This window comes from Bos taurus, chromosome 8 (genome assembly GCF_002263795.3).
Source record: "Bos taurus isolate L1 Dominette 01449 registration number 42190680 breed Hereford chromosome 8, ARS-UCD2.0, whole genome shotgun sequence".
Lineage (NCBI taxonomy): Eukaryota > Metazoa > Chordata > Mammalia > Artiodactyla > Bovidae > Bos > Bos taurus.
Window position 1 is genome coordinate 87,428,112 of NC_037335.1, and position 23,878 is coordinate 87,451,989.

Below are 23,878 nucleotides of genomic sequence, written 5' to 3' on the forward strand. Positions count from 1 at the left end.
CGTTCATTACAAATGAACAATTTTTATGTGATAATGAAGATTTGCTGTTGCATATGTTATGTTTGTAAGAAAGGACAAGTTTTAAATGAAATATCATTTTCTAAGTTGCTGCGAATGGATATAAAGAAAATTTCAATACTCAAAAGCCTTAAAATGTATACAAATAGTTCATTTCTCCATGCCATTGCTTCTGCTGTAGATGGAGCAATAGCCACGGTGAATCAGGTGGAGACCGTGGGAGGACTTTTAAATGCTGCACCAGGTGTCTTTAGCACTTATTTGCCTTCTGCTCAACAATGCTTCAGGGCCAAGGGTTGTAGTGAAAAGTCACTGAATGGACAACATTGCCATTGCCCCTAAGGCATGAAGACTGCTCCCATGTACCTCAGATAGTTTGATGGTCTGTACATTACCACTGAAGACATGTTTGGATATCTCCTTCTATACGACAAAGGAAGTAACTATCCACGGGAAGTGGTTGTTGCTGTTGTTTTAAGATTATTGTTTTTAAGATCCTATTCACTTTTGGATGTTACTGAATAACTTTTAAGTTGAATTATTAAAAAGGTGTACACTGAAATTGTATTATTGAGAAAGTATGCAACATATGTTTTAGACTTATTTTAAAATGTTAAATGTTTTTTTCCCTAAACTATAAGGAAATGAGATCAATTTTATTAAAGTGAAGGAGAATATCAAGGTATTTATCTCACTCACTAAGAATGACATATGGATACACTTAAAGGTTCTAATTTGGAAACATTTGCTCATAATTAAAAACTATTTAATATGTATAAATAATTGATTTAAAGATCTTTATCAGACTAATTTACTAATCTACTAAAAATGGCTAAAGACTATGTTAAACATTTGCAGCAAGTTAAATAAGTTAAAAATAATGCCTTTGAGACCAAAATATCTTTTAATGGATATAGTTAGAAAAGATTTTGTGTTTAAGATTTCCCCACACACTCATTTGGAAAGAAACTAAATTACTTATGTAGACCAATTTCCAATTCTGTATTTAACTAAAGATAGTTTTAGCACAGTGGGGTGGTTACTTAAAAAAGCTGTGGAGCCAATTGTAATATCTAAGGAAAGGATGTTAAAGACTCCTTTTAACAGCTGGAGAACCAAATATCATTAAGTTACTGAAAACACAGGAAACATGGGGATCTTGGTGTATTTCATCAATGCAGCTTGCTTTAGAGATATTTTGAATTATGTATATATTTACATATAATGAATATACACACACTATTGTGCAGTATGATGATCGATAACCCATAATAAGAAAAATGTGCACCAGGGCAATTTAGGAGCTGCCTCCCAGGTCTACCACATTATTTATGTTGTGCTGTCCACTTACGCCTTCTTCTCTTACTTTGTGTCACCAGCTGAGGGATATGGTCCCCAATATATGGTCCATCATGGTGTGAGTTGGAAAGAGGTTTCCTGGAATAAACTATGATAACACAGGGTCTTATTTCATGTCTGCATCTGTAAACAAGACTAGGCTCATATGTATGAATTTCATGCCTCATCACTTTTTTCCCCATTTCATCAGTCTGTAATTTGCCTTGGATTATTCCCCCATTTCAATTAAAGGTATTTCCTCTTTCTTTTATTATATAATTACAACTTGTACTTGTTTCTTCTAACATTAGACTTTATTTTAATCTCAGTTTTTCCCCTGGCATTTTCCCTATCCCATGCCTCTTGGTAGAATGGGCTCTGAGTGTCTGTCTTCTCTTACCTACAAATTTATTAATTATAAAAAATTTGAAGTATTGGTCTGTTTTATTATGTTCTTCAGGATAGCTGTATCTGAACCTTTGCTTCTTGAATGTGTGCTGTATAATTACAACTTAGTTTCCATTTATATCTCTGTCATATCTAATTTCTGATAGGTCATCATTTGACATGTTATTGGTTAAACACTGTTAGATTTTGGCAAAGTTATACAGTTCAATGATATACCATTATGGCATTATATTGTTATTTTTGTGGGTGCAGCCTCAAGACCACCCTCAGTTTCAATAATTCACCAGCAAGACACACAGAACTTGCTGAAAGCTCTTATACTCATTGTTGGAGTTTATTGTAGCAAAAGAATATGAATAATATCAGCTCATGAAAGAGACATGTGATGCAGGGTCCAGGAGGATTCTAGCTCTGTAGCTCCCAGTCATCCTCTCCTGCTGGAGTCATAGACAGCCTCAGCTCCCGCCTTTACCACAGGATAGGATGTGAAGTTTCATTTCAGGATAGCAATGGGAGCATCACAACATACTCATTATAAAAAAAGAGCTTTGGTCTGATGGAACTGAGAACCACGAAGCAGGGATGTAGCTTGCCAAGTACTGGTAGAGAGGTTCTGCTGCATGGCCATCTCTTTCATGATTATCGTTAAATCATGCAAGTCCTCATTCTGAAGGTGACTGTATTTCTCCCACTTATGTCTCAGCCTCTCTCAAAGTGAAGAAAGTAAGATAAGATGATATTAGCTTCATGTTGCTAGGGACCTCACACCATGAAAGCATCACACTTGTCAGAGGCTCAAAACAGTCTGATGAAATGTTGGATATGCACTGTATATTATCCATGTATTCAATAAGCTCACAGCTTCATTTTTTCCTAAACCTGGAGAAACAAAAATCAAAACATTCATTTAAATCTCTGTGTCAAAGTTTTCCTTTTGTGGAGTCATGAACAAATGTTTTCTGTGTAGATGGTCTAAGTTTCAAGGTGACAGCAGGAACAAACTCGAGAATATTAATTATAATCTCTTAGAATAGTTACAATAAATTGGATTCTATGAACTCTACCCCTCAAGCCTAGTGAATCTGTAGCAACTTGTTTCTGCTTATCAAGAAACCGTGAAATTACCCTAAATATATTCAATCCAGCAAGAGTTTAGTTTTTATTTCATCCTAAGGGATAACAAAAATGTAGTGTTTTAGGCAGCAAAAATCTAGCAACAAGATGGTCATCCAGGGATGCACATGGTAGATAATGTTGGTAACACTTCTCTTGGCTGATGACATTTGTATGAGGATCGTCCATCACACATCAACCCCATGCTGATCTTTCCTCCCCAGTCCTGATTTAAATGCACATGTCTAATTTGCATTAAATCCCAGTCTGGAACCCAAACAGTGAGGAAACATCATATTTACTTACTGATATCTTGCCTTCCACATTAAAAATATTGTTATTCAATAGATTCAGTGCTATACATTTCAAAGAAAAAATTGGAATGTATGCTAAGTCACTCCAGTCATGTCCAATTCTTTGTGACCCTATGGACAGTAGCGCCTACCAAGCTTCTCTGTCCATGGGACTCTCCAGGCAAGAATACTGGAGTGGGTTGCCTTGCCCTCATCCAGGGGATCTTCTTGACCCAGGGATTGCATCCAAGTCTCTTACAGTCTCCTGCATTGGCAGACAGGTTCTTTACCACTAGCATCACCTGAGAAGCCCCAAAATTGGAATAGTAGGTATCTAACTTTCCCCAGGCAATACTTTACCCATGTATGTTAATTATATTGTGCCTGCCTTCACACACACTGTCCCCCAACCTGGGGAGCACTTTCTCTTCCGCATCTGCCAACTTTGTTGACTCACTGTTTTAGATCCAGATTGTCCAATGGGGCTCATCCAGGCCGCACCTGAGCTGTCACCCATGATGACGTCCTGAGAGCCGTGGTCAAGCACACGGCTTTATAACAAGACTCCTTACAGGCACTATAGCATCTGACTTATGTGCTTGTCTCCTCTTAGATACTGTGGATTCTTTGAGAGCAGAGGTGAGGGCTTTTCATTTCTGGAGCCAAAGCACAAGCATGGGGAGGACACAGGGTAAATCCTCAGTTAATGTTCAGTGAATGAAAAAAAAAAAAAATGTTTTCCTTGAAAAACTTGCAGCCTCCATATAATGGTATGAAGATGGGGGCCTTCTGGCCCCTGAGGGACAGGGCTTAGATACCCAGCACTAGCCAGGCACTGTACAAGCACTGGGAAATGATGCCCTGACCCTTCAGGATATACCCTGGATGCAGAGCCCTCTGATCAGGATCCTGGCCTCTCCATCAGGGAGTGCCCTCACCATAATGTCCCACTGCCAAGCAGAGACCTAATGGGAAGAGACAATTATCAAAATTCAGCTGAAGGCCTGAATATAACAATAAAGATATTGTTATATTTCTTGTGAAATAAATTATGGCATACCTTGAAATAGAATATGCAGTTATTTTTTAAAAATTGGGGCAAATCTATGAATACAAGATAAAGATCAGTGGTTTCCAGGGTTTAGGAGGGAGGAAGGGATAAACAGGGGTAGCAGAGAGGATGTTTTAGAAGAAACACTTCTGTGTGATCCTGTAATGGTGGATACAGGTCATTATGCGTGCATGCGTAGTCACTTCAGTCATGTCCAATTCTTTGCAACCCTTTTGGTCTATAGCCCACCAGGCTCCTCTGTCCAAGAATTCTCCAGGCAAGAACACTTGAGTGGTTGCCATGCCCTCCTCCAGGGGATCTTCCTGACCCAGGGATCAAACCCACATTTCTTGTCTTCTGCATTGACAGGCAGATTCTTTACGACTAGCACCAACTGGGAAGCCCACATGTCATTATACATTTGTTCAAATTCATAGAACATACAACACCAAGGGTGAACCCTGAGGTAAACTATGGACTTTGGATGATTATAATGAATCAGTGTAGCTTCACCGATTATAAAATATTTACCGCTTTGGTGAGAGATTTAGATGATGGGAGAGGCTGTGTGTGTGTGTGTGTGTGTGTAGAGGCAGGGAGCATATAGGACATTTCTGTACCTTCTGCTCACTTTTACTGTGAACTTAAAATTGCTCTAAAATAGTCAGGATTTTTTGTTTATTGGTTAGTTTTTTTTTTTTTTTTTAAGGATAAAGTGGATTTGTTACTGAACTCAGGTTTGGCTGCTTGCATCTCAAAACCGAATACTTGAGAGAGAAGCATTGGTTGGAAAGGAACCTTTGCTTTATTCAATTGTCAACAACTCAGAGAGAAGATGGACTCATGTCCAAGAATCAACACCAAAGTTTCTGCTGGACCATGAAAGCTTTTTGAAGGGAGAAAGAGAAGTTAATCATTTGAGGAGGGGTTCAGAGTTTGTTATCCTCACTGTGTGTAGGCTGATTGGTGGTGAGGTAATATGGTGGTGTTTCAGGACTCTTTTTCTTAGCCTGAATTTATCATCCTTCACCTGGGTGGGAGCCTTCATTCCTAAAACAGAACTCAAAAGTACAACTATACATATTCCTTGTGGGAGACCGGGACCCTGCTTTATCCCTGCACTTTTCTTCCTTGACTTCTCCTCCTTTGTTTTGCATTCCCTCCCTTCCCGTAGCCTAAGAAAAGAATCATCATGTTAAGCAAACCAGAAAAAGGCGTTGGAAAATGAGCAGAAGCCTAAGGGTCCAGGAATATGCCCAGTGTAACGGTTAGAGTTTAAAGTGTAAGTGGGCTCTAGGGCTGAGGGACTGATTACAGATCCAGTTACTGACGTGAAAAGATGCATGTGCTGTGTTTTAATAATGCAAAAGCATCATTATCTGTATAAGTTTTTTTTGGGTCCTTTCTTCATGGATTCAATTGTTTCCTAGTAAAATTTAGTAATATGTTTTCAAGTGTGAAAGAATTTCCATTTAAAATATAACTGGAGGATATAAAATACAGAATCTCATTAATGTGCCCCCAGGAAAACTCAAGGATTGAGAAACTTTTTCCCAGTAATCCCTGATATACAGAAAACTGATAGTGTTGGAATTTTCTTGGATAATAGGGGACTGATGAGAGGTAATCATATTCAACCTTGGGCTGTTTTGCCAAATGCAGGTGAGTTGGTCTCACTAAGTGGACTGAATTGAACTTTGTGACTGGACTGATTTTGTCTGTTTGGAAAAATTTCAGGGTTGGTTTCCATTTCTTTTAGATTTGAACCAACTTTAACTGAACTCTCCCCCTTTTCCCTTCCCTGCCCATGAGTACAACCTGCTCCAAACCCTCATCTGTAGCTTGCTACAGTTTTCTTGTCCTGAATTAATCTGCTATTCTCAAATACTAGTTTCTTCTGAGCTTGTCTCAGTTTACCTCTCTATTTAGGCCAACAAGCTATTTTAATTTAGAAAAAATAAATCTGGCTTTTAAAAACATTGAGTTGATATTATTGTATAAATTAAATAGGTGATGACACAGATGCTGGCAAACGACAATATTGCATTTTGGAAAGTAAGAACTTTAAGTGGGAAGTCAAAGCAGGTATGAAAAATCTTACAATCTTAACTTAAAATTAGGTATATCAGGATCATTAGTGTTCATTTTATCACTGTAACAGTTTTGTATGTATTTCCTGTTTTAATACACTTGAAAGTTCCAGGAACAGTGAAAATCCAGTAGCATTGAGCATACCTACTACCCAAAGTGTGATCACCAAATATCCATTACCAAGGAATCCAACAAAGGCTCTTAAGAAAAAGGCAGTTTGCAGCACAATGTTAAAAAATGTGGAAGATAAGTCTGGGACTACACATTATATTAAAGAAATGAAAGCTCACTGGAGTCAGGGTAAAAGGACCCAGAACTTTATCCAAAAACTGATAATAACAGGAAAAGGTCAAGTGCTTACTTTGCTTCTCTGATATGAAAGGTTCAGTTCAGTTCAGTCACTCAGTTGTGTCCGACTTTTTGTGACCCCATGAATAGCAGCATGCCAGGCCTCCCTATCACCAACTCCCAGAGTTCACCCAAACTCATGTGCCTCGAGTCGGTGATGCCATCCAGCCATCTCATCCTCTGTCGTCCCCTTCTCCTCCTGCCCCCAATCCCTCCCAGCATCAGGGTCTTTCCAATGAGTCAACTCTTTGCATGAGGTAGCCAAAGTATTGGCGTTTCAGCTTCAGCATCAGTCCTTCCAATGAACACTCAGGACTGATCTCCTTTAGGATGGACTGGTTGGATCTCCTTGCAGTCCAAGGGACTCTCAAGAGTCTTCTCCAACACCACAGTTCAAAAGCATCAATTCTTTGGTGCTCAGCTTTCTTCACAGTACAACTCTCACATACATACATGACCACTGGGAAAACCATAGTCTTGACTAGACAAAGGTAGTTCAATGTAAACAAATAACTATTTAATTATATGCTTTTATAAACATTTGATAAACTTAAATTTGAATTCATGTTTTTTTCACACATCTATTTACTGAAATACATGAGAAGAAAGGCAAGCCAGTAGTATGCCTGTTTTTCAACAAAAGGAATAAGATTTCTTGGAGAAATTGGCAGGAAATATGCAAATGTATACAATTCTCCATTTAGGGATCGGGCAAGAAATGTGAACCTAAGATATCATATTCTGCCAGAAAGCAAGGAAGTGTTCAAAGACAAATGGGGTCGTGGCAAGATAATGTACTAACTTGATCAGATTCTTACTGCTAAAAATGTTACACCTTAATCAATAAGAATAAAGTGATGACTATGGACTGAAAACTGATCATGTGTAAAATCTATGATTACTTTTGCTTTCATCTTGAATATTTAAAGAGTTTGGAAAATTGTCATTTCCATCATCACAAGGGGGAAAACCTAGACAAACTGAAAGTCAGCAGCTTTCTTAGGATACATTAGAGAACTAAGGTCACAAGTCAAACTACTACCCTGATTTTGAAGAGAGATCCAGAAAGATAGAGCAACTGAGATCTACTTATTGAAAGCAGACATACTCTAACCATCAACTGCTAGCAAAACATGGTCATTTTGACAAATTACTGGAGGTTTAATGTGAACTAGAGTGAGAGCGAGAAAAACCCAGGACTACAGTCTTAGGGGGTGCTCTGCATTCATGGGATTTTACTCTAGGAACCCCTAAGAAAGATCCCAGTGTGGCCCTGGCCCAGGGAGAAGAGTAACTATTGTGAAATGTCTCAGAACCTTCTTCATAAATAAGGACTACTTTCTAAGGGAAAGAATTTCACCAGAGTCACCTTTATCTTAGCTAGAGAAAGGGAATTTCTCCCACACCAGTCACCTTTCAATATTCCTGTCTTACCCAAGAGGGAAAAATATAGTCAACAGGGGAGAGAGATAAAGGATCAGATCAGATCAGATCAGTCGCTCAGTCATGTCCGACTCTTTGCGACCCCATGAATTGCAGCATGCCAGGCCTCCCTGTCCATCACCATCTCCTGGAGTTCACTGAGACTCACGTCCATTGAATCAGTGATGCCATACAGCCATCTCATCCTCTGTCATCCCCTTCTCCTCCTGCCCCCAATCCTTCCCAGCATCAGGGTCTTTTCCAATGAGTCAACTCTTTGCATGAGGTGGCCAAAGTACTGGAGTTTCAGCTTCAGCATCATTCCTTCCAAAGAAATCCCAGGGCTGATCTCTTCTCGAATGGACTGGTTGGATCTCCTTGCAGTCCAAGGGACTCTCAAGTGTCTTCTCCAACACCACAGTTCAAAAGCATCAATTCTTCGGTGCTCAGCCTTCTTCCCAGTCCAACTCTCACATCCATACATGACCACAGGAAAAACCATAGCCTTGACTAGACGAACCTTTGTTGGCAAAGTAATGTCTCTGCTTTTGAACATGCTATCTAGGTTGGTCATAACTTTCCTTCCAAGGAGTAAGCGTCTTTTAATTTCATGGCTGCAATCACCATCTGCAGTGATTTTGGAGCCCAGAAAAATAAAGTCTGACACTGTTCCCAATGTTTGCCATCTATTTCCCATGAAGTGATGGGACTGGATGCCATGATCTTTGTTTTCTGAATGTTGAGCTTTAAACCAACTTTTTCACTCTCCACTTTCACTTTCATCAAGAGGCTTTTTAGTTCCTCTTCACTTTCTACCATAAGGGTGGTGTAATCTGCATATCTGAGGTTATTGATATTTCTCCCGGCAATCTTGATTTCAGCTTGTGTTTCTTCCATTCCAGCGTTTCTTCCATTCCAGCATTTCTCATGATGTACTTTGCATATAAATTAAATAAACAGGGTGACAATATACAGCCTTGAAGTACTCCTTTTCCTATTTGGAACCAGTATGTTGTTCCATGTCCAGTTCTAACTGTTGCTTCCTGACCTGCATACAGATTTCTCAAGAGGCAGATCAGGTGGTCTGGTATTCCCATCTCTTTCAGAATTTTCCACAGTTTATTGTGATCCACACAGTCAAAGGCTTTGGCATAGTCAATAAAGCAAAAATAGATGTTTTTTTGGAACTCTCTTGCTTTTTTGATGATCCAGCAGATGTTGGCAATTTGATCTCTGGTTCCTCTGCCTTTTCTAAAACCAGCTTGAACATCAGGAAGTTCATGGTTCACGCATTGCTGAAGCCTGGCTTGGAGAATTTTGAGCATTACTTTACTAGCGTGTGAGATGAGTGCAATTGTGTGGTAGTTTGAGCATTCTTTGGCATTGCCTTTCTTTGGGATTGGAATGAAAACTGACCTTTCCAGTCCTGTGGCTATTGCTGAGTTTTCCAAATTTGCTGGCATATTGAGTGCAGCACTTTCACAGCATCATCTTTCAGGATTTGGAATAGCTCCACTGGAATTCCATCACCTCCACTAGCTTTGTTCGTAGTGATGCTTTCTAAGGCCCACTTGACTTCACATTCCAGGATGTCTGGCTCTAGGTCAGTGATCACACCATCGTGATTATCTGGGTCGTGAAGATCTTTTTTGTACAGTTCTTCTGTGTATTCTTGCCACCTCTTCTTAATAGCTTCTGCTTCTGTCAGGTCCATACCATTTCTGTCCTTTATCGAGCCCATCTTTGCATGAAATGTTCCTTTGGTATCTCTGATTTTCTTGAAGAGATCTCTAGTCTTTCCCATTCTGTTGTTTTCCTCTGTATAGATTGGCAATGCCATACCCAGAAAGAAGAGGATGGAGTGAAGGGGGAAAGTTGTACCACAGGAGGAGGGATGTAAATGCTTATGAAGGCCATAGCCCTGAGACACAGACTCACAAAAAGACTGATACTTGATCAGAACAGCATAGAATGCTCCCCAAAACCCATACTTCACCACCACATGGACCAGGCTTCAGGATAACAATAGGACATTGTAGCTGAGTTGCAAGATTCACGCTCTATCTAAGCAGGAAAACTTAGAAACCAAAGTCCAGAAAAGAGAAGTCTCTGACACCTGCAGCTATGGCAAACAGTAAGCCCAGTTACTTATCAGCCAGGTGAACAAAGATTCTCACAGTAAGGCTTATTTATCTCTGTTAACATTACCTGAAATAACATGTCTTGATTTCAACAAAAAAAAATTATAAGATACACAAAGACAAGAAGCAACACCACTTTGTGAAGAAATATGCCAATCATTAGAAACAAAACTCAGATATAACACAGATGTTGAGATTATGTCAGGGAATTGAAAATAACTTATGATTCATATCTTAATGGCTGTAACTAAAACATACAACAGATAAGAACTGATAGAATATGTAAACAGAGAGATGGGAACTAAGAAAGAACTGAAAGGAAATGCTAGAAGTAAATGATATGGTAATGAAAACAAAGTGTGTCTTTGATTGGTTAATCATGCCCGCTCTGATGGGGCATGCCAAAGAGTCATAGGAGCAAAATGAAAGATCTCCAAATGGCCAAGCCTGGAGCAATTTGAGCAATAAAATAAAGTAGTGTTGGATTATAACCCAAAGTTTAAAACAGGTGTTTCAACCCATACTGCTTAAATGTATGTTAAGGATTGAATACATAAATAAATGGAGAAAAGATAAAAATCTGTGGAACAGAATAAATACAAATAATTTACATAGATAATGTCCCACTCCTCAAGTTCAGCCTGTGTATAATAACTTTCTTCTTGTACTTTTCAGTGGAGAATCCTGAGAAACTACCTCAGCCAGGTGATCAAAGTGAACATCCACAGTATCAGTCATGCTGATGGCATGTACTCTTGCTATGAGGTGATTAAAATGACACTACCTCTGTAGTCTTCCTTCCAGAAATACATAACTTTGGTCTAATCATGAGAAGAGTATGAGATAAAATCCATTTAATGAGTATTTTATAAAACACATAACAGGTACTCCAGAACTGTAAAGGTCATAAAAGCAGAGAAAATCTGAGAAATTATCACAGTCAAGAGTGGCTAGGGACACATGATGATTAAAAGTATTTTGGATGAGATCCTGGAACAGAAAATGGGCATTAAATCTAAAAAGTAAAGAAATGTAAACATAATATGAACTTAATAGTAATATATCAATATTGTTTCACTCATTGTGACAAATTTACCATCTTGATGGAAGATGTCAACAGAAGGGAAACAAATAATGTAACGTTATCAATGGGCCTATTTCAAAAATAATTCAAAAGGACAATATATTTGAAAGAACTTGAACTGTGTCATACTGAAAACTTCTTTTTTCTTTTACCTCTATATTTTCAGCCTATCATCTCTCTCTCTCTCTCCATTTCCTCTTCCTCCTTCCCCCCTACCACTTATCTTTCCTTCCTTCCTTGTTTCCTTCCTTCCTTTCTTCCTTTTTCTTTTCTTTCCTTCTTTAATTCCTTCATGTGGGGTATATAGGAATTCTCTTCACCACCTATGATGGTCATTTTTATTGTTAATTTTAGAGGCTAGACTATTCAATCAAACACTAAGGTAGGTGTTGCTGTGAAGTTGTTTTGTCAATGTGGAAAACATCTGCAATCAATTGACTTTCAGTCCAAGATTATTTTCCATAATACAGGTGGGATTCATTCAGTCAGTGGAAAGGACTTAAAAGCAAAACTGTAGCTTTTCTCAACCCTGAAATCTCGTCTAAATTAGATCAAAAGATTCCTAGTTCTAATCTGAGAATGGTATAATTTTATCCCACACCTGATGTTAACTAAATTTTTCTGAGCAAAAGTGAATTAAAATACAAAAAGCAAAATTAGTGTTTCCTGAGGAAATTCTGCTCCAAGACTGAAGCACCAACTTCTGTCTGAGGTTCCAGCCTGCTGGTGTGTCCTACAGATTTTGGATTTGCCAGTCCTACAATGACGTGAACCAATTTCTTGAAATAAATCTCTATAAATAGGGAGATAGGTAGATGATCCTATAGATGTAAGTGATATAGATAAAGATGTAAATACAGATCCTACCAACTCTGTTTTTTGAAGATACACTATCTTCACAGCTTTTCTATCTCAATCTATTCTAAAATAAAAAGCACAATTTAAAAAGCTATTATTTCAAAATGATATTTAAAAAGATTGTATTGGTAACATTGGTAATTGCTAAGACTGACTGTTCTAAAACTTCAAAAACAATTGGAAAGAATTAAATATATTTTTCTGTTTTTTAGAGTAGCCAACAATTACATAATAAAAGGTTCTTTCTATATAAATTATTTCCAACTAATAAATGAAGAGGAAATAATGGAATTAGAAAACCATCATTTTGTAAATGCCAAAGGATCAAAATCACCCAAAGATTTGTTGGTGTGAAATTGTTTTTTGGATGGATCACACTGACACAACCTGAATGTTCCAGAGAATGTTAGCACGACTAGGAGAAGGGGAGGACAGAGGATGAGATGGTTGGATGGCATCACCAACGCCATGGACATGAGTTTGAGTAGGATCCGGGAGTTGGTGATGGACAGGGAAGCCTGGTGTGCTACAGTCCATGGGGTTGCAAAGAGTCGGACACAACTGAGTGAACTGAATTGAGTTAAATTTCTCATAAAAATAGGAAATTTACAATACCATGCATGATGTCTTATTGAAAAAAAATTACTTAAATTATAACTGCACCTCACTACCAGTGTATAGGATACACACTGAGAAAGAGAAATATGTTACATGATGCCACAAATGATTCATTGTGATATGCGGTGCTTAGTCGCTCAGCTGTGCCCGACTCTTTGTGACTCCATGGATGCAGCCTACCAGGCTCCTTTGTCCACGGGGATTCTCCAGGCAAGATTACTGGAATGGGTTGCCATGTACTCCTCCAGGGGATCTTCTGAACCCAGGGATTGAACCCAGGTCTCCTGCATTGTAGGTGGATTCTTTACCATCTGAGCCACCAGGGAAGCTCAAGAATACTGGAGTGGGTAGCCTATCCCTTCCCCAGGGGATCTTCCCAACCCAGAAATCAAACCAGGGTCTCCCTCATTGCCAGCAAATTCTTTATCAGCTGAGCTACCGAGGAAGACCAGAGGACTCATTAACCAGATGCAAAATGTGAGAATTCTACAGAATAAATAATGGATTCTTTCCTAACCCCTCAGAAACAGCCAATGGGAAAATCAGAGAAGACATAGGAACCAAATACAATTTATGGATTTTGTTTGAATTCTGATTCAAACAATCTCACAGTGAAAAAATGGTTTTGAGATAATCAGGCCAATCTGAGTATGAAATATTGGTGTGAAATAGTGCTTCATTTTAATTTTAGATGTGTTAATGACATGATGAATGTGTAAAAAGAAAGTGTATGTTAGCAGTGCATGATAATGTATTTAGAGGTGAAATGGCATAATGCCTGGCATTTTGCCCTGAAAAAAAATCCCCAAAACCATAAATGAAAGTGGGGAGATTAGTGAAACAAAACTGTTTATAAGCTGGCAATTGCTGAAGATGAATATTAAGTAAAAGGGATTTATTTTACCATAATATCAGCTTTTGGTATGTTTGAAATTGTCCATATTAAGAAATCTTTAAAAATATTTCTAAAAATATGTTTAATTTTGATAATGCTACATTTTCTAAAAAAATGAAAAAAAGTAAAATTAAATTAATATTGTGACAGCTTACTTTTCTGAAATGACAACTTTTTCCCAAAAATGTTTGGACTATGAAAATGCAGTGATCATCCTCTAAAGTTACACAGCTCTAAAATAAATAATATAAACACAAAAGGGAAGTAATGGGTGAAAATAACAAAGGAAAGAAGAAAAGCAGAAGAATGAAGGAGAGGAAAGAAACAACATTACTGACTGATAAATTTTTATCTTTAAAAAATATTGCTTCAGCAGTAGCATTATACCTATTTTTTTTTTTTGTGGGAGAGGTGGGGTACCAGGACCAATGATTACCAGCTGCCTAAGTACAAAAAAATTATGCTTCCAAAATTTCTTGATATTGATTCCTCAGGAAGAACGAACTGCCCTATATGCAGCACTCGTAAGAGAAGACCCCTTTCTTAATATCTATTTTTTAAATATTCAAAAACCATTATTTTTCCTAATAGCATCCTAGCAAGAGATTCTTGCAAAACTATAATTTGATTATCTTCTTATTAAATATTTATAATGCAAGACAAGCAAGTGGCTTAATGATGAAGAGGAGCAGGACCCTGCGGAGTCCTTCCAGGTACAAAAGCTCCTTCTTGTCTCCTCTTTCTTGTTTTTAGATAAAAGCTTTGGTCTCCAAGGCCTTCTCTGTGTTCCAGAGAGCAAACACAGGCAGTTATTAATTAGAGGAGTGAGAAAATGAAAAGACAAAGGAGAAGCAGTTAAACAAGAAAAGTAATGATGATGGTTCAGTCATAGAGTCCTAAATTCAATAAAGACATAAAAATGATCCACATCAAAAAATCTAAAACAAAGAAAAATCGCAACAAAAAACCCCGGAATCCTAGTTCCCCCTCAAGCAATATATGTAACAATTTGACACAGATCTTTGAGTTGTTCTGCAGTAACTAAGAACCACCCCCGTCCTAATTTACTCAGACTGGTGGATGATGGTGACTACATGCTGAACAGAAGCATGTGAACTCCAGACTGCAACCAGAAGTTTGATGATCAAGATTCTTGAAACATCACTCTTTTACCTCACCATCAACCAATCAGAAGAAAATCATGCACCATGCAGCCCTCACCCCAAATGTTGCCTTTAAAAATCTTTCCTTGAAAACTTTCAGGGAGTTCAGGTTTTTGAGCATAAGCCACCCATACTCTTTGCTTTGTGCCTGTAATAAGCACTGTAATTTTCTTCACCACAACCTGGATTCAGTACATTGGTTTTGCTGCATGGCAAACCCAAGTTCATTTCAGTAATGAAGCTAAGGATAATTACATTGTGTACCCTAACCATCATTGAAGTTGCACAAATACTTTCAAATAATGCCTTAAGAGAGTAGTTATCACAAATTTGTCTCTTACTTGAATGGTGCTGGAATTTAATACAAGTCATAGAAGGAAACAGATTTTTTACTCTTTGAGGGAGAAGAAAGACAGTCAAGTCATTATGTAGAAGTCCTGTAACCATTTGTTTTCTGAGAGTCTGTGTATTAGCAAGCATTCTGACAGCACTGAGAACTTTTGACAGTTAAAGTGACAAAGAAACAGGGAAAAATTAATGATTCAACAGAAGAGAAAGATACTATAAAATTTGTTGCCAATATGAAATAATTAAGTATGTTATATTTGCAAAAGAATTTTGTTTTTTAATTTTTAGTTTCACTTCAAATTTTAGTACTGGATTTTAAATAATTATATTGTCCTTGAAATCCACTGTCAGACCACCTGACCTGCCTCTTGAGAAATCTGTATGCAGGCCAGGAAGCAACAGTTAGAACTGAACATGGAACAACAGACTGGTTCCAAATAGGAAAAGGAGTATGTCAAGGCTGTATATTGTCATCCCGCTTATTTAACTTATATGCAGAGCACATCATGAGAAATGCTGGGCTGGATGAAGCTCAAGCTGAAATCAAGATTGCCAGGAGAAATATCAGTAACCTCAGATATGCATTTGACACCACCCTTATGGCAGAAAGTAAAGAAGAACTAAAGAGCTTCTTGAAGAAAGTGAAAGAGGAGAGTAAAAAAGTTGGCTTTAAACTCAACATTCAGAAAATTAAGATCATGGCATCCGGTCCCATCACTTCATGGCAAATAGATGGGGAAACAATGGAAATAGTGGCTGACTTTATTTTTGTGGGCAGTGATTGCAGCCATGAAATTAAAAGACACTTACTCCTTGGAAGGAAAGTTATGACCAACCTAGACTGTTACCCCAACCAGTAACACTGAAGAACCTGAATTTGAATGTTTGTATGAAGACCTACAAGACCTTTTAGAACTAACACCCAAAAAAGATGTCCTTTTCATTATAGGGGACTGGAATGCAAAAGTAGGAAGTCAAGAAACACCAGGAGTAATAGGTAAATTTGGCCTTGGAATACAGAATGAAGCAGGAAAAGACTAATAGAGTTTTGCCAAGAAAATGCACTGGTCATAGCAAACACCTTCTTCCAACAACACAAGAGAAGACTCTACACATGGACATCACCAGATGGTCAACACCGGAATCAGAATGATTATATTCTCTGCAGCCAAAGATGGAGAAGCTCTATACAGTCAACAAAAACAAGACCAGGAGCTGACTCTGGCTCATATCATGAACTCCTTATTGCCAAATTCAGACTTAATTTGAAGAAAGTAGAGAAAACCACTAGACCATTCAGGTATGACCTAAATCAAATCCCTTATGATTATACAGTGGAAGTGAGAAATAGATTTAAGGGCCTAGATCTGATAGATAGATTGCCTGATGAACAATGGATGGAAGTTTGTGACATTGTACAGGAGACAGGGATCAAGACCATCCCATGGAAAAGAAATACAAAAAAGCAAAATGGCTGTCTGGGGAGGCCTTACAAATAGCTGTGAAAAGAAGAGAAGAGAAGAGCAAAGGAGAAAAGGAAAGATATAAGCATCTGAATGAAGAGTTCCAAAGAATAGCAAGAAGAGATAAGAAAGCCTTCTTCAGCGATCAATGCAAAGAAATAGAGGAAAACAACAGAATGGGAAAGACTAGAGATCTCTTCAAGAAAATTAAAGATACCAAGGGAACATTTCATGCAAAGATGGGCTCGATAAAGGACAGAAATGGCATGGACCTAACAGAAGCAGAAGATATTAAGAAGAGGTGGCAAGAATACACAGAAGAACTGTACAAAAAAGATCTTCATGACCCAGATAATCACGATGGTGTGATCACTCACCTAGAGCCAGACATCCTGGAATGTGAAGTCAAGTGGGCCTTAGAAAGCATCACTACGAACAAAGCTAGTGGAGGTGATGGAATTCCAGTGGAGCTATTTCAAATCCTGAAAGATGATGCTGTGAAAGTGCTGCACTCAATATGCCAGCAAATTTGGAAAACTCAGCAATAGCCACAGGACTGGAAAGGTCAGTTTTCATTCCAATCCCAAAGAAAGGCAATGCCAAAGAATGCTCAAACTACCGCACAATTGCACTCATCTCACACGCTAGTGAAGTAATGCTCAAAATTCTCCAAGTCAGGCTTCAGTAATATGTGAACGGTGAACTTCCAGATGTTCAAGCTGGTTTTAGAAAAGGCAGAGGAACCAGAGACCATATTGCCAACCAGAGACAGGTTGCTGGATCATCGAAAAAGCAAGAGAGTTCCAGAAAAGCATCTATTTTTGCTTTATTGACTATGCCAAAGCCTTTGACTGTGTGGATCACAATAAACTGTGGCAAATTCTGAAACAGATAGGCATACCAGACCACCTGACCTGCCTCTTGAGAAATTTGAATGCAGGTCAGGAAGCAACAGTTAGAACTGGACATGGAACAACAGACTAGTTCCAAATAGGAAAAGGAGTACTTTAAGGCTATATATGTCACCCTGTTTGTTTAACTTATATGCAGAGTACATCATGAGAAATGCTGGGCTGGAAGAAGTACAAGCTGGAATCAAGATTGCCGGGAAAATTATCAATAACCCTAGATAGGCAGGTGACACCACCCTTATGGCAGAAAGTGAAGAGGAACTAAAAAGCCTCTTGATGAAGGTGAAAGAGAAGAGTGAGAAAGTTGGCTTAAAACTGAACATTCAGAAAATGAAGATCATGGCATCTTGTCCCATCACTTCATGGCAAATAAATGGAAACAGTGTCAGACTTTATATTTTTGGGCTCCAAAATCACTGCAGATGGTGACTGCAGCCATGAAATTAAAAGACGCTTACTCCTTGGAAGAAAAACTATGACTAACCTAGATGGCATATTGAAAAGCAGAGACATTACTTTGCTAACAAAGGTCCATCTAGTCAAGGCTATGGTTTTTCCAGTGGTCATGTATGGATGTGAGAGTTGGACTGTGAACAAAGCTGAGTGCCGAAGAATTGATGCTTTTGAACTGTGGTGTTGGAGAAGACTCTTGAGAGTCCCTTGGACTGCAAGGAGATCCAACCAGTCCATTCTGGGAGAGATCAGCCCTGGGATTTCTTTGGAAGGAGATGCTGAAGCTGAAACTCCAGTACTTTGGCCACCTCATGTGAAGAGCTGACTCATTGGAAAAGACTCTGATGCTGGGAGGGATTGGGGGCAGGAGGAGAAGGGGATGACAGAGGATGAGATGGCTGGATGGCATCACTGACTCAATGGATGTGAGTTTGGGTGAACTCCAGGAGTTGGTGATGGACAGGGAGGCCTTGTGTGCTGCGATTCATGGGGTCGCAAAGAGTTGGACATGAATGAGTGACTGAACTGAAATGCTCTAATTTATTGCAATTTTCTTTGTTGTCTTTTTTTTTCCCTTGAATATATCTTTAAACATTATACTTCACCCCTTTTGTGATTTATTAACTTTCTACCAAAGGATTACCTCCTTGGCCAAACTTTGGACAAACTTCTCTGAATTCTTTTAGCTATTCATTGTCCTTGGCCTGCCAAGCCTGGTTTTAGCAAAGAATCCTGCTGTCAGTTTACTGAGAATCCCCCAACCGTCGATAGCCAATCAACCTCCTCTTCCCCTTCATCTTTGATTAGTAACTAAGTTCCTCTTTGCAATTGTCGCTCCTCTCCTTTATTCTGCCCACTGGTGATAAAAAACCACTTACACTGGTTGTATTTGGAGTTAAGGTCAATCTCTCTTCTTTATTGCAATAGTCTCTCCCCCATTGCCATAATCTTGAATAAAGTCTTCTTTGCCATTTTAAACAAACATTAAAATAATATCTCTTATTATTCTATACCCAATCTTAACCTTATTATTTTTCTGGTGGCACTTGGAATAACTTGAGGAAACAAATAAATATACTTTTGTAGGTGTATATATCTTTGAATTTTCAAATACTTTTAAGTTGAAATAAGGATAATAGCACATTTTTTTCTTGTATTATAACTTTTACAATTATCAGGAAAAGTTATGAAGGATTAAAATAGGAAAAAAGAAAAAAAACTCAGTAAATACTCTGCCAAGGTCATCTATTTCAGCTGTCTCTGCCTTTCGTGGTATTTGAACTGTTTTACAGCTCTGTAAGTCATAGAAATCTGACAATAATGTAAATGATTCTTGTTTATAGAAACACAAATGAATTAGGCCCAGTGTGTTGCAATTGATTATTGACCTGTAAACAGATCGGTTTTACATCAATTTGCAACTTGATTTCAGAATTATTTTATTCCCTATATATATGTGTATATTGAGTTATCTTTTGAACTTGTTATGATGTATTACAGATTCTCTCATTAATTATGAGTTATTTTTGACATATGTTCCATATGGTGGTTACAAATTTCCTTTAAAAACTTATCCTTTAATACAACATTGGAATTTATAATAGTTGTTAACCTTTTGAATCATATTTACCACAGCTTAGTCATTTTTCTACATGTAAGTGTTTAATGCCTTATACCAGACATTTTCCCTGGCTTCTGGTTTGAGCTTTTGCTTGGCTAAATTCTGCTTTTATCTGATTCTTTTTCAGAAAATGCTTATAGGTGTCATAAGTTTCTTTATGTTTGAGAAGGTCTGACTGCTTTCTTCACCCTTGAATGACAAAGTCACCAGGAAGAACATCATGGACTCGAATTGCTCAAGTCAGTTTGTTTCTTACTCTTTATTTATAATTATTTACATCCTTTTTCTATAGCAATAATTCAGTACTAAGCTATTATCATTTTTTGCTGGGTTTATTTTCTCTTTTTATTTAGTAGTATATTGATTTTATTTGTAATTTCCTGTCTATAATCTCTCCCTTTACCTATTTTTATTTTAATGCCCTTCATTTAAAATACATTAAAATAAACCCATTATTAATATGTTTTTCTGTGTACAGTAAAATATTAGTGTTTCATATTTCCTGGGATTAAGATATTTTCCTAATTAGATGCTTCATCTTTCTTTTGCCTGCCAACTTCTTTTTTCCTCACTGCCTTTCCTTTTTCTCTCCTTTCTTGTGATACACTCCCATACCCTCTGTTCCCCCTCCCCCCGCCTTTTTTGTATTTTTAACTGGAGGATAATCACTTTACAATATTGTGTTGGTTTCTGCCACACATCAACATGAATCAGCCATAGGTGTATACATGTTCCCTCCTTCTTGAACTTTCCTCCCACCCCATCCTACCCCTCTAGGTTGTCACAGAGCACTGGATTTGAAGTCCCTGCATCATACAGCAAATTTACACTGGTTATTTTTACATATGGTAATGTATCTGTTTCAATGTTATTCTTCCAGTCCATCCTCTCTCTCCTTCCCCCACTGTGATGACAAGTCTGTCTCTATGTCTGCATCTTCATTGCTGCCCTGCAAATAGGTTCGTCAGTACCATCTGTCTAGATTCCAATATATGAGTTAATATATGGTATCTGTTTTTCTCTTTCTGACTTATTTCACTCTGTATAATAAGGTCAAATTTCTTCCAACTCATTAGAACTGACTCAAATATATTCCTTTTTATGGATGAGTAATATCCCATTGTTTTACCCCATTGTATGTATCAATTGCTTCATAATTGCTGCATAAACATCATGCTGTTAGAAGTGGATAAGTCTGTCCAGAACTTTACTTGTTCTGATATGGTAAATTCCCCTTGACTTTTCTTTCAAGATTCATGGGCATGCTTCACCTCTTCTATGAAACAATATGGCTATTTGTTCAGGGCTTGAGGTAGTATATTCAAAAGCAGAGACATTACTTTGCCAACAAAGGTTCGTCTAGTCAAGGCTATGGTTTTTCCTGTGGTCATGTATGGATGTAACAGTTGGACTGTGAAGAAGGCTAAATGCCAAAGAATTGATGCTTTTGAACTGTGGTGTTGGAGAAGACTCTTGAGAGTCCCTTGGACTGCAAGGAAATCCAACCAGTCCATTCTGGAAGAGATCAGCCCTGGGATTTCTTTGGAAGGAATGATGCTGAAGCTGAAACTCCAGTACTTTGTCCACCTCATGTGAAGAGCTGACTCATTGGAAAAGACTCTGATGCTGGGAGGGATTGGGGGCAGGAGGAGAAGGGGACGACAGAGGATGAGATGGCTGGATGGCATCACTGACTCGATGGACGTGAGTCTGGGTGAACTCTGGGAGTTGGTGATGGACAGGGAGGCCTGGTGTGCTGTGATTCATGGTGTCGCAAAGAGTTGGACACGATTGAGTGACTGAACTGAACTGAACTGATGTTTCAGGGGTATGAAGGTACAGGGCTCAGAGAGGACTACATATAGTGATGGCTGGCAGTCCTAGACTCTGCTCTCTTTTTTGTAATTATCTTGAATACCTTAAATTAAAGGGAACACATCCTATTCTATGATGTCCTGAAGTTCATTATTTGACATTTGACTTGACCATGTACCATTTCTGGGTTGTGCCCTACTTTAGGGGTTGGAGCTCTGTCCCTGTAGCCTCCATCCAACTGAATGGGACTGGTCCCTGCCTTCATCTGGCTGTCTCACGCTCATGGTGATAGCCCTTCCTGCAAACAGAAATGGGCTAACTGGAAAGTGTTTGGGCCTCTCTGAGACACTGTATGTATGTTCCACTTGCCTAGTTTTCCATTTATTGCTCAAAATAATTAAGCCCTTCCTTTTTCCCTCCCCCTTGAGAAAATCATTAGCATGAAATCTCTGTGTCTGGGAGATTTTTATTGCTGTTCTTGCAGAATGAGAAGGGTGTAAAAACCTTCAACATTCCTTTTCTTTTTACTTCTCCCCAACCTACGGCTCATGATGAGATTGTCTGGACGTTCCTCAGCTCTCTCCAAGGTGCCTCCATGGGACACAGAGTAAAAAACTATGTGGAGAGGTACCATGCTGAGTTTTGAGGATTTCTGGACAATCTTTTTTTCTTGCTTAATTGTAAGCCACCAGCCATCAAACCATTTAATTTAAATTTGAGCAAGTGTACTTTTCACTGCTTCTCCTCATGGGGTCTCTCCTTCCCTCCTCTTTCCATCATAATTGATTTTTTTTTTTTTGTTCACATTGTTTGGTTCTGAGGTGGGATGGTTTTCATACTCAGCTTCACTTTACTTATTTAATCCCCAAATTACACAATGCTTTCATGCATTCCTCTGGCTACAAGGCTTGGTGGCAATTTTAAGACATATACACATGTTAAAATGCATACAACGGCTTGGTGCCTTCCATGTGGCCCAGAGGCACTTTTAAAAAGCAGACTGTTAGCACATTTATTTCCAGCCATCTCTGGAGAAGAAATGATGGTTTTGAAATGTCACTTTTAGATTTTTAGAATCTATGTTCTAAAAAAGAAAAAAAAAAGCATTTTTTACCCCCTCTATTCATTGTTACCTGGCAGTCAAAAATTAGAGTTTTAGAAAAACTGGTAATGGCTAAGGCACTTTTGAGTTCAAGCCTAATCTTCCAATAATACAACCTGAAAATGACCACTGCCCCTTTCCTTGACCTGTTGGCCATGAGTGAATTTATAGCCATTGAAAGAGGTATAAGGAGGTGTGCGTATGCCCATGCTAAGTTGTTTCAGTCATGTCTGACTCTTTGTGACCCTGTAGCCTGCCAGGCATCTCTGTCCTTGGAATTCTCCAGGCAAGAATACTGGAGTGGATTGCCATGCCCTCTTCCATGGGATCTTCCTGACCCAGGAATCGAACCCACATCTCTTGCGGCTCCTCCATTGCAGGTAGATTCTTTACTACTGAGCCGTGGAAGAAGCCCACAGGAACACATGGGGAGAATCATTGGAATGTTCCTGGTTGCAGGAGCAAGAGTGTGGCCTTCCTGCCTTAAACAGAAAGGAGACACTAATGAAGAACATAGACCTTATGTTCAAACAAGCAGTGGCTTGTCTTTCCTTAATGCCTTGGCCTTGCTATCGTAGAAAGTTATAAAATATTATGTTCTAAGTTACCACTTTATTATTATTTTATTACATACAATGATACTATTATGCATTACATGTTTCTTATGTGACAGGCAGTATTTCAGATACTTTATCAATACAGTCTCATGTAACTTCCAGAACAGCCCTAAGATAAGTATATGGATTTGGTTGTAAGAAACCGAGACATTGAGCAATTAAGTCATCTGTCTCTGTTCACACTGCTAATGTAGAAGCTGGATTTAAACCTTTGTTGACTCCACAGGACACAGTCTCCCTCTCTCGGATATATTCTTACAGAAGGCATAGCTCCTTGCATGGTGCTAAGCAGATCATGCAGGGAAAGCAAGTAGAGTACAATCTGAAAGACAATCTGAAAGACCTTTTGGGGGTTCCCGCCCTGTAGCCACCAGCATCATAGGACTGAGGCCTTCACAACTTCTTTGCACCTGCTTTCCATTGACTATAAAATGGCCCAATGCTATCCACTCAGCAGAGTCCTACTAGGAATTTCAGAGATGATCTCTGTGGGGTGTCTAACTGTGCCCTGCAAATCCCAAGTATTTGGTTGTTGACTGACTCTTGATGTAGAATTGACATTGTCTACCTTTTATAAATACATACATTCCCAAAGAAACAATTCTTACACAAACTTCCCATATGCTATACAATGAAAGATGAGCAGTTGTATAAATACTGTCAGTAGAAAATAGTTTAATATATGTTTTCAGAATTAAGCCGGTGGT

At 38.5% G+C, this 23,878-nt stretch overlaps 1 non-coding gene across 1 annotated transcript; it reads right to left on the minus strand.

The window, feature by feature from the left end:
* Positions 1 to 14,090: 14,090 nt before the first annotated feature.
* On the minus strand, positions 14,091 to 14,221 carry LOC112447927 (U11 spliceosomal RNA). The gene has a single exon (XR_003036191.1). It is a non-coding gene; the product is annotated as a U11 spliceosomal RNA (small nuclear RNA).
* Positions 14,222 to 23,878: the final 9,657 nt, after the last annotated feature.